The sequence below is a fragment of the Nomascus leucogenys genome, chromosome 11 (genome assembly GCF_006542625.1).
Source record: "Nomascus leucogenys isolate Asia chromosome 11, Asia_NLE_v1, whole genome shotgun sequence".
NCBI lineage: Eukaryota > Metazoa > Chordata > Mammalia > Primates > Hylobatidae > Nomascus > Nomascus leucogenys.
Window position 1 is genome coordinate 22,780,333 of NC_044391.1, and position 12,583 is coordinate 22,792,915.

The 12,583-nt window shown below is 38.3% G+C and overlaps 1 protein-coding gene across 4 annotated transcripts in view; it reads left to right on the forward strand.

The window, feature by feature from the left end:
* ANKIB1 (ankyrin repeat and IBR domain containing 1) overlaps nt 1–12,583 on the forward strand; it is a 153,050-nt gene that overhangs the window by 33,944 nt on the left and 106,523 nt on the right. The window contains exon 1 of one of the 4 annotated variants that reach the window (XM_030822064.1): nt 953–1,434. The exons of 2 other annotated variants lie outside the window; for them this stretch is intronic. The gene's annotated coding sequence lies outside the window, so the exon portion shown is untranslated. One more of the 4 variants, XM_030822065.1, reaches the window with a different exon arrangement.

Consider the following 12,583-nt stretch of genomic DNA (forward strand, 5'->3'; position numbering starts at 1 on the left):
TAGCCACTTAATCAGAAATACAGAGTCGATCAGCAGCTCAATTTTAGATTGTCCCATCAGAGAACAGGTCCTTTCCTGTGGGTATTTGGATGTGACCCAGAGAATCCAGCTGGCATCTGTTGATGGTTTTCATAGTTTAGGGCCCACAGAGGGGTGTCCTAAATTTGCAGCAGTCCCAGAGTCACAGTTCTGTTCATTGAGCCTGTTCCTGCTTTTAGTTCAGCAGAGCTCATGCTGAGAGGCTGAAACAGCCCATATCAGACAGCATGAGGTTTTAGCTAATAGGCCCAGGTAATTAGGACCTGTGAATTTAACATTTCCAAAAAGCTTCCAGTTAGTCTTTGCAGCAAGAAAGCTGAGACTGTAAAACCAGACAGCTGTGTTCCATGTCCAAGTGACAAACAAGGCTTTTTCTTAAGCCTTTTTTATCGTGGCAACCTTAGAGTCCAAATCGACCCACTCAAAAAAAAACACACACACACACACACACACACACACATCAGGGTGAAAAATTGTCAGCCTCTAAGGGTCAGAATCTGATTTTATAAGAGCTCATTAGTAAATAAAAACTGGTTTTTAAAACTAAATGTGTATCTACATCTAGAAATTGCTTCTCCTTAACTGCAGACATTCTAGTATGCAAAAATCATCAGCTATGAAGACTTACTCTGTTTCTGATATTCAAAGTGTTCTGCTCACCAGCAGCAGAAAGCAAGGGAGTTTTGTCCCATTAATGGTTCTTCTTTTCAGCTTTCCTGATTGGGATGATCCCTCTAGCATTTATGAAATTACAAGCATGTAACATTTTATATCACTTTTATCATACATCCAGATGCAATGCCCACAAAATACAAAATGATTTTGTGAAAATTTCCTTTTTCCTTATAATAATTACACGTTTATTTAAACTCCTAGCAGTAAATTTCTCATTTACAGGTTCATATTACAGTGGTGGGGGTGGGAGGATTTGCGTAGATCTTGGATGGAACATAAGGGTGATGGGGTTGGTGCAGCAGCAGCTAGGCTTAACAAACGTTTGGAGGGCACCCCCCTCTTTTTTTCCTCTGAGTTTATCTAAAGCTTTACTCCAGCCTTGGGAGTTGATTTAACCTTTATCCCTGGCACTTGGAGGAGAAAGCAGTGTAAACTTTTAACACTTTGTGCCCACTCAGTGCTCACTTTTAGTAATATTTGGACTCTTTCTCCTCCTGTCTCAGGAAAGAACAAAAACAAAAGACATCACCTTGGATGTATCCCCCAACCCCCAACTTTAGCCAAAATTGCCAAAGCAGCCAGGGGATCAGCAGGTGAACTCTCCCAGCATTGGATCTATCGTTCTCAAATCTCGCTGACAACTTTTATCTCTCATAACAAAAAGCAGCTTACCTACTGTTTCATATTATGAATAATTCCATAGCTGCCCAGGCATCAAAGGTTTGTGATACTCTACCTATTCATCCTTTCTTTTCCCAAACAGTGCATTTGCCATATTTTAGTGAGATGGTCTGGTAAATCCCACTTCTGACACCACTTTTTTCAGGTGTCCTCAAGACCCTGCCAGGTTCAGTGATTCCCTTAGGGAACTCACAGGACTCAGCATATAGTTCAAAGCTAAACTTACAGGAAAAGGATTCCAAGTAAAATCAGCAAAGGGAAAGGGTTCATGGAGTGAAGCCCAGAGGAAACCAGGCACAAGCTTCCAAGAGTCTTCTTCCCATTTAATCATACAATATGTATGTAATTTACATAATTTCTCCAGCATTGAATTATGACAATGTGTATGAAATGTATTCTGCCAAAGAAGTTCTTTAGAGACTCGGTGTCCAAGGTTTTGATTGACAGCTGGTCACATAGGTACCTTCTAACTAGCATGTACCAATATTCCAGACTTTCTGAAGAAAAGCAGGTGATTAGCATATACCACATTATTTATACAAACAATTTTGGCACTTTGAAGGACTCCTAACAGTTAGGGTGATGGGAACCCACCTGAAATCCAAGTTCCCAGACACCAGCCATGGATCAACCTTGCAAGAAGCTTTTCTAAGGATAGCCATCTGAAGCCTGCTATGTTAACTCTTTTCCATATAATAAAGTAGAACGTCCTCAGAAAAATGGGGCTGAAATTGTAATATTGAATAAACTTAGTTGAACTTAATAAATTCATTTAGGTTCAGCAGGACAATGAAGAAGAAAAAAGGAGAGTTCCTAGGAGTGAAATAGTTTTGTACTCTGACACAATATAATACCTCTAGATTTTCCCCGGTAGTAATAATAATGGGTGATAAAGAGTACCTAATGGTGGAGGACACAGCAAAATTAGGAAGACTCAATGACTTTGAAACGGTGGTGGAGTGAGTTCTTTTCCAGTGAATATAATCTAAACAGTTTTGTACTGTAGCAATTTGTAGTTGTTCTTTGTAATAAGTTTGAGAAAGGGAATTGTTGTCTTTTAATATTATTTTGTAAACTTGTACTAATTTTATATGTACATAATTATTAAAGATATATTAGAGAGAAATCAATTCCCCAAAGTGTAAACATAGAATTCACTTTAAAAAAAATTTTTAAGCATTTAACACTGCTTAAAAGCAGTAAAAATTATTTCAAAAGATATTTGACTATAGATTTCTAAACTTCCATACATAGTGTGTAATTTTTATTTTTTTTCTTTAATAGAAAATATGATTGATTTAGGTTTATGGGGCCTCAGTTGAGGCTAAAAGTTCACCTTTTGGGGCATAAGTTATTTTTTTTTCTTTCTCTCTTTTTTGAGACAGGGTCTCTGTCACCCAGGCTGGAGTTGAGTGGCGCCATCTAGGTACACCACACCCTCCGCTCCCCAGGCTCAAGTGATCCTCTCACCTCAGCCTCCCAAGTAGCTGGCTTTACAGGCACGTGCCACCATGCTTGGCTATTTTTTTGTATTTTTAGTAGAGACAGGGTTTCGCCCTGTTACCCAGGCTGCTCTTGCCAAGCAGTCCACCTACCTCTGCCTCCCAAAATGCTGAGATTACAGGCATGAGCCACCATACCTGGCCAGCATAAGTAATTTTTGTGTCTGTCTTAGATGCATCAGCTTTGAGACCTTGGCTTCCTAATTCCAAGATAAACCCTTCTAGTTTAACATTTTCACTTATATTTTTGCATTAAGGACAATACATTATTCAAAAATTATGAAAGCCAACACTGAATAGAGATGCCAAAGTTACTAAAATTACACTATTTGCCAACAGCACCACAGTGTAAGAGCTTGAAATGTTTATTTTTCAGTCACTGTATAAAATCCTGAATTCAAAGTTTGAAAAATAGTTGTGAAGGGGAAGTTAAAGTATAACACAACATTTTGAGTAGTTGAAAAGTCAAATGTATAAAAGCTGAATACTGCCTATGAAAATTTTCAGCTATCTGAAAATTTACTTATTTAGAGAGCTGTGATCATTATAGGTAATTGTGTTTTCATGGGAAGTAAGAGTGATGTTTCATACAGTAGTTGTATTCCAAGTTTCAACAGTTTTCTGCTTGTAGACCTCATGCTAGCTATTTTCAGTGTTCATTTGCCAGTTTGGCAAAAAGAGGCAGGCTTTTGAATATAGCTTTTGCAGCTATTTTCATTTTTTCTCTAACTACAGTATCCTTTTTTACACTGTGAAAGCTATGTAGATCTAAAAGATATCTAAGAGGAGCCAGAATATGTTGTATTATCTCCTTGCTTACTGAGAAACCTCAGACAGCCAAACTGCCGTAGATATTTTTATTACTCTCATGATAATACTTTTGTGTTTATGTAGCCATTTTATTTGGAATGCTGCCATGTTAAGATACTAGAATAACAGAAAATTTGGAATGCTGCCATATTAAGATACTAGAATAACAGAAAATTTGGAATGCTGCCATATTAAGATACTAGAATAACAGAATTTTAATTCTGGAATTTATATTATAGGGAAGTTGCTTTCTCGGTTAAAAGATTTTTCTCAGCTCAGGTAATTTTCACTACCCTCTAATACTTGGAAGTTTTCCTGCAAACTGGGTATTCATGAACTTCTTCCAGAGTAAAGCCACATTGGACTTCAACTTAATATGCAGTTTGGTAAGCTAAGCCCCAAATCTCCTAAATCAGACTTCATTTTTAGCAACATTTCAGACTAAGATCTCTTTGCTCCCTGCCAAAGGTGTGTGTGTTTTGCACATACTCCCAGTATAAGGTCTGTCTCCTGCTGCTGGTTTTGTACTTAGGAATTCTGTGTCCCCTTCAGTTAGTACAGTCATGTGCCACATAACAATATTTTGATCTACCACAATGGTCCCATAAGATTATAAATGGAACTGAAAAAATGCCTATCGCCTAGTGACCTCGTAGCATCATTGTGCAATTATTTTATTTTTTAAATAAATTTAATGTGGCCTAAGTGTACAGTGTTTATATTTTATTTTTATTTTATTTTATTTTGAGACTGGGTCTCACTCTGTTTCCCAGGCTGGAGTGCAGTGGCGCAATCTTGGCTCACTGCAACCTCCGTCTCTCTGGCTCAAGTGATCCTCCTGCCTCCGCTTCCTGAGTAGCTGAGGCTATAGGCATGTGCCACCAGGCACAGCTAATTTTTGTATTTTTAGTAGAGACGGGGTTTCATCATGTTGGCCAGGCTGGTCTCCATCTCCTGACCTCGTGATCTGCCCGCCTTGGCCTCCCAAAGTGCTGGGATTACAGACATGAGCCACTGCACCCGGCCACTTTTCCTTATTCTTTTCTTTAGATGAATACAAGTTAACATTTCAATATAATGTTTGTGACATTTAAACTATACCTTAAGTTATGTTCATTAATGTTTGCGCTCAAGCAGAGTTTTTTTGTTTATAACAACGCATAGAATACCTTAGATTTTAACAATCTGTTTTAGTAATAGGATGAAGATAATGAGGCATATATTGGGGAGTCAGGGCGCATAAGGAACAGAGGCTACAGTGTGTTACCTATGGGGAACATAAAATTTCTTAGTAGACTCTGCCCTGATTGCCATTACATTTCTAAAGGCCTTCTTTATTGTCAGTTTGTCAATCAGATTCAGCCTTTTTATCTCAAGTCCATTTTCTGAGTGAACTACACCAGTTTCATCTTACTGTAATACTTTCTAATGCTTTTATTGTTATTGTTTGTTTCCTAAATCTTTATGGACTTAAAAACTAGTTTGCCAATATTTGACATCTCAGTTCTTAAAAGAATAAAAGGGGAAAATTAACATTGTCATTTTAATTTTTAAAAATTCATATTTTCTTAGCATTTTCTTTTCTTTTTTCATTTGTTCCTTCTTTTACCTTTCTTCATTCATTCGTTTGTTCCTTCTTTCTTTTCTTTTTTTCACATAGAGAAGTACATAATGTATTGTCCTAAATGGAACTTGTGATTTACTCATGGCCCAGCTTAATAATTTGTAAGTGATTGCATAGAGGTTAGATGTTTGGTACCCAAAATAGTAGTGAATAGCATTGATTTTTCTTGGAATGGCCTTTCTATTCATTTTCCAGTGAACAACTGGTTCTTCAAGGGTTTGTGAATTTAGGACATTGTTTTTATTTTATTCAATGACATTCTGTAGCCAAATTTAGGATAAGCTTTTTAGGTATCTAGCATAGAAGGTAATTATTTACTTAGAACAACCCGTGAATGTTTGGAGGTTTTATGAGTGGAGCTTTTATGGTTAAATCTTGGAGTAGAGGCTGGGTAGATTTTTTTTTTTTTTTTTTTTTTTTTTTGAGACAGAGCCTCGCTCTGTTGCCCAGGCTGGAGTGCAGTGGCACTATCTTGGCTCACTGCAACCTCTGCCTCCCGGGTTCAAACGATTTCCCACTAATTTTTGTATTTTTAGTAGATGGGGTTTCACCATGTTGGCCAGGCTGATCTCGAACTCCTGACCTCAAGTGATCTACCCACCTCGGCCTCCCAAAGTGCTAGGATTACAGGCGTGAGCCACTGTGTCCGGCCTAGGCTGGGTAGATTTAAACCTAGTTCTTTCTAGTCCTATGATTTTTTAAATTCACACAAATTTTATACTATAAACATTTTTCATATAGAAAAGTATAAGGCATGTTTTTATATTGGTGGACTTTGTAGTCTTAAATGGAAGATACGTTATGTTAATTTCTTAGAATTGTGAAACTCTGTGCACTATCAAATTTAATCTTTACAATAGCCTTCTAAAATAAATATTATTTTCTAGATGAGAAACCCTCAGTTGTCATTAAAGACTTGCCAAGTTCTAGACTAGCTCTATCTTAAATGCTCTTTCAACTCACTGAACTATGTTGCATTAATTATTCTGTCATAGGAAACAAGATCTATACATAACACTGAATTACACTGGCCAAGTTCAGAGTAGACAAAATAATAGATGAGCTACCATTTCAGAAATAGGAACTATCACTAAAAACTATGATGACCTAAAATTAAGTTGAAGATGTTAAAGCTGAAGCCAAACTCTTAGGGTAGGAATCAGAGGGTTCAGCCCTACCTAGCTATACAGCTTTACCTCTGCTTATTCCCTGTACAGATCCCCAGCTTTAGGCAAACTCATTGTGCTTAAAAACACCTTGATGATGTAGCCTTAGTTATGCAATTCCTAAGTTTGTCTTTATCCTGTCACCTATAGGAAACCATTGGAGATTTTATAGAAGGTAATTTAATGACTACTACTACCCCTTCACCTATAACTTAAATATAGTCAGATCTTGAACCCTGGTATCCCTGAAGCTGACTGTAATACCCCGTGCCCTAATAGAGGCCATTCTCCTTATTTCTCTCCAAATGAGATATTTTAATGTTGGACCTGATTACCAGCATGTGTACCTTTTAGTAGAAGGTATGCATATTGAACCTAGATTCCAGCAGCTGTTTTAAACCTTTCCCCCGCTTCCTTTGTCTCTTCTCACCATCAGGGAAATCTAGTGTAGAGGGACCAGTGGACCTTGTGATTTACATGTGGCCCAGCTTAATAATTTGAGTTACGAGATTGCATAGAGAGGTTAGATGTTTGCTGCCAAAAATCATAGTAAATAGCATTGATTTTTCTTGGAGTGGCCTTTCTATTTATTTTCTAGAGGACAACTGGTCCTTCAAGGGTTTGTGAATTTAGGATATTATCCTTATTTATTTATTTTTTTTGAGGTGGAGTTTCGCTCTTGTTGCCCAGGCCGGAGTGTAGTGGCGCAGTCGCAGCTCATTGCAACTTCTGCCTCCTAGGTTTAATTGATTCTCCTGCCTCAGCTTCCCAAGTAGCTGGGATTACAGGCATGCACCACCATGCCCAGCTAATTTTGTATTTTTAGTAGAGATGAGGTTTCACCATGTTGGTCAGGCTGGTCTCGAACTCCTGACCTCAGGTTATCTCCCTGCCTCAGCCTCCCAAAGTGCTGGGATTATAGGCGTGAGCCACCGCGCCCGGCTTATTATCCTTATTTTATTCCATTTGTTGCTTTATTTTATTGGGTGATTAATAACCCATACTGCTATGTGTACGTCTTTAAGGGTTTCTTTGAGAAAATACTATTTAGAATATATCCAGAATCCAAACAGCTTCTCAACACCTCTGTTGCTACAGTCCTGGGACAAAAACCTATCAGCTGTTGCCTGGTTTACCCTAGTAACCTGCAAATTGGTCTTCCTGTTTCTATTCATGCCTTCCTACAGTCTCTTCCCAAACACAGGAGATAGAATTTTTTTTTTTTTTTTTTTTTTTTTTTTTTTTTTTGACGGAGTCTCGCTCTGTCACCCAGGCTGGAGTGCAGTGGCGCGATCTCGGCTCACTGCAAGCTCCGCCTCCCGGGTTCACGCCATTCTCCTGCCTCAGCCTCTCCGAGTAGCTGGAACTACAGGCGCCCGCCACCACGCCCGGCCAATTTTTTTTGTATTTTTAGTAGAGACGGGGTTTCACCATGGTCTCGATCTCCTGACCTCGTGATCCGCCCGCCTCAGCCTCCCAAAGTGCTGGGATTACAAGCGTGAGCCACCGCGCCCAGCCAGAGTTTTTTTCACCTTTTTATTTTTAAGTAATTTTAGACTTATGGAAAGGTTGCAAAAATAGTACAGAGAGTTTCTGTATGCCTTTCACCCTAATGTTAACACCTTGCATAACCATAGTTATCAAAAGTAAGAAATTAACATTGGTACAGTACTACTAACTAAACTATTTACTGTGTTTAGATTTCACCAGTTTTCCATTAATGTCATTTTATCCATTTCAGAATCCAGTCTAGGGCCCTATATGGCATTTAGTTTTCATTCTCCTTAGTTTCCTTTAAACTGCGAACAGTTGTGCTGTCTTTTCTTGTTTTGATGGCCTTGACAACTAGCCAGTTATTTGTAGAACATCTCTCAACTTGAGTTTTTGTAATATTTTCTCATATTAGGTTGATGTTATAAATTTTTTCACAAGAGTACTAGAGAACTTACGTGCCTTTTTTAGTGCATCAGGTTGGGGTACAGGATGTCAGTAGGTTACAGGTGGTGTTTCCTGGTCAGAGTATTATCTCCTGTGCTTCTCCACTGTGAATTACTGTTTTTTACATTCTAATTATGAAATATATTGGGGGAGATGCTTTGAGTCCATGCAAATATCATGTTTCTTCTCAAACTTCTGTCCACAAATTTTAAAATTCATCTATCTAGTGCAGTAAGGCAAGAAAAATAAATTGAAGACATGCAAATACAAAAGGAAAAAAAGGCCAGGCGTGGTGGCTCACGCCTGTAATCCCAGCACTTTGGGAGGCCAGGGTGGGCAGATCATGAGGTCAAGAGATCGAGACCATCCTGGCTAACATGGTGAAACCCCATCTCTACTAAAAATACAAAAAAATTAGCCAGGTGTGGCGGCGTGTGCCTGTAGTCACAGCTACTCGGGAGGCTGAGGCAGGAGAATGGCCAGAACCTGGGAAGTGGAGCTTGCAGTGAGCTGAGATTGTGCCACTGCACTCCAGCCTGGGCGACAGAGCAAGATTCTGTCTCAAAAAAAAAAAACTGCCACCATTCATGGATAATACAAATCTACTTTAGACAATCCCAAAAAATCCATGAAAAAAAAAAAAAACCAAGAACTAATAAGTGAATTTATCACATTTGCAGAATACGGGGCCAATATACAAATTCAGTTGTATTTCTATATTCTAGATATGAACACTTGGTATTTGACATTTTCTAAAGCACCATTCATAATAGCACCCCCAAAAAAGAGATACTTAGGTATAAATCTGACAAATATGTGTACCATTTGTATGATGCAAACTACAAAACTCTCATTGAAAATCGATTACAGAAGACATAAATAGAAATCCCATGTTCATGGATTAGGAGACTTAATATTGTTAAAATGTTTGTTCTCCCAGTAATCAGGACAATATAGTATTCACAGTCAATTGGCTTTTTCCGAAGATACAAAGGGAACTCAATGCAGGAAGGACAATCTTTTCAACAAACGGTGCTGGAACTATTGGATGTCTATATGCAAAATACCTTATATACAAATTTGCTCAAAGTGAAATATTTGCAAATTACATTTCTAACAAAGGACTTTTTGTAGCATCTATATGGATCTCAAATTCAATAATATTTCATCTTAAAAATGGGCGAAAGATTTATTTAAACAGACACTTCACAAATCAAGGTGTATGCATGGCAAATAAGCATGAAAGCATGTTCAACATCATTCATCATTAGGGAAATGAAAATGAAAACCATTGTACAATACTACTACACATCCATTATAATGGCTACCAAAAAAGAAAAAAAAAATCTCACTAACTAGAAACTGACAATTCCAAATGCTGACCAGGGTTCAGAATAACTCTGAATGCTCTGAATCCTGGTACATTTGCTCTGAAAACCAATTTGGTGGTTTCTTATAAAGTTAAACATATGACTTAGTACATATCCCAGCAGTTGCACTCTTGGATATTTACTCGAGAAATTAAAACTTACGTTCATTTAAAGCCTATATATGAATGTTATGGTAGCCTTAATAATAATTGCCCCAACTGGAAACAACCAAGTTGTCCTTCAGTAAGTGAATGATTAAACAAGTAGTGGTATACCCATACAGTGGAATACTATTCAGTAATAATAAGGGTTGAACTATTGATTTATGTATCAACGTGGATAAATCTTAAGTGCATTTTGCTTAAAATGTTAAGCAAGAGCTAAGAAAGATCAAGCTCAAAAACCTGCACACAGAATAAATCAAAGCCTTACAGTGTTCATCTGTGTATCCCCACTGAAACATAAACTCCATAAATGTAGTGATTTTTATCCATTTGTTCATTTGTATTTGTTGACTGAAGAAAGTAGATATTAATACTGCTGGTTTACAGTTGAGGAAACATCTCAAAGAGGTTAAGTTACTTGGTAAACTAGATAACAAGCTGACTCCTACCACACTGCTCCTCACCATCACATTTCTGGCCGCTACTTTTGGCTTAGCATAGTTTCAAAATTAGTCCATGGTTCTAAACTCTGACATGCATTATAATCAGCTGGGAAGCTTTTAAATTTCCCACTCTGGCCTCGTCCCCCTTAAGACCAGTTGAAATCATCTCCTCAGGTGATTCTGATGCACAGGGACAAAATTACCATTGGTCAATAAATGCATGTTGACTGGGGGAATGAACAGGTTGAGAGCTTAGTATTTTATTTGTCCACATGCTTTTTGTCCACTGACTTTTCTTTTTTCTGCTCTCTTGTTTTCTTTCTTTACCTTATCCTTTGAAAGTTAAGTCTGGCTCTATCACCCAGGCTGGAGTTGGGTAGCACTATCTCGGCTCACTGCAACTTCCGCCTCCTGGGCTCAAGCCATTCTTCCACCTCAGCCTCTCAAGTAGCTGGGAATACAGAGGCACACCACCACACCTGGTTAATTTTTGTATTTTTTGTAGAGACAGAGTTTCGCCATGTTAGCCAGGCTGGTCTTGAACTCCTGGGCTCAAGCGATCCTCCTGCCTTAGCCTCCCAAAGTTCTGGAATTACAGACGTAAGCCACTGTGCCCAGCCCATCCTCTCCTTTTCTTGAAGTATTATTACAGTAACCATTAGAGCATTTCTTTGGAATTTGAGCTTTCTGGAATCTTAGAAACTCATCTGTTTGATTTCAACCTGGAGTGGGATGGGGTTGTGTTGGGACCTGCTGCCTGAATGAACTTCCTGCCTGTTTCTCTACTGGCTAAAGCATTTAGTTGTAGATTTAAGGTTGTTGTTATCAGTAGTGCAGATAATTGCAGAAGACTAAATTGAGTATGTGTATGAAAGTGTGTGTGTGTGTGTCTGTGTGTGTGTGTGTGTGTGTGTGTGTGTGTATGTGTGTGTGTATTGGGACCTGCTGCCTGAATGAACTTTATGCTTGTTTCTCTACTGGCTAAAGAGTTTAGTTGTAGATTTAAGGTTGTTATTATCAATAGTGCAGATAACTGCGGAAGACTGAATTGAGTATGAGTGTGTGTGTGTGTGACCTATATCCAGTTAAAATTAAGAATGGGAATCAGTTATATACTTTTATATAGTTACTATTTTTACTAAAAATACTTTTATGGGAATAGTTGAATTAGGATTTGGTTATTTATTTGTGAAGAACTTTATCTTCTGTAAAAGATTTCTGGGAGTAGTTTGTTAAGTACCGTTGAGTTTTTGTTACAGATTATTAACCTATGAATGGTGCAGTTGGGAGACAGATTTGAAGCTAGAATTATACACTTATTTGTGGGAGTTGAAAGTTAAAATAATTGAAGCTATGGAGATAGAAAGTAGAAGAATGGTTACCAGAGGCTGGGAAGGGTTGTTGCAGGGTGAGGGGGAACTGGGGATGGTTGATGGGTACAAAAAAAAAATAGAAAGAATGACTAAGATCTTGCTATCACAGTAGAGTGATTATAGAATTTATTGTACATTTTAAAATAACTAGAAGAATATAATTGGGTTGGGTGCAGTGGCTCACACCTGTAATCTCAGCACTTTGGGAGGCCGAGGTGGGCAGATCACCTGAAGTCAGTAGTTCGAGACCAGCCTGGCCAAAATGGCGAAACCCCGCCTCTACTAAAAATACAAAAATTAGAAGGTTGTGGTGGCGTATGCCTGTAGTTCCAGCTACTCGGGAGTCTGAGGCATGAGAATCGCTTGAACTTGGGGGGCGGAGGTTGCAGTGAGCTGAGATCATATTGCTCCACTCCAATTTGGGCAACAGAGCGAGATCCCGTCTCAAAAAAAAAAAAAAAGAGTATAGTTGGTTTGTTTGTAACACAAGGACAAATGCTTGAGGTGGTGGATACCCCATTTACCCTGGTGTGATTATTATGCATTGCATGCCTGTTTCAAAATATCTCATGTACTCCCTAAATATATACACCTACTATGTATCCATGAAAGTAAAAATTTTAAAAAAGAAAGCTAGAGTTACGAAGACATTCACAATTAAAAGTTAATCAGAAACTAAGTAAAGCTTTCTGGAGTCCATCAACAGGCTACATTTTTCTTTTTTCTTTTCTTTTTTTTTTTTCTTTGAGACAGAGTCTCACACTGTGGCCTGGGCTGGAGCGCAGTGGTGTGATCTCG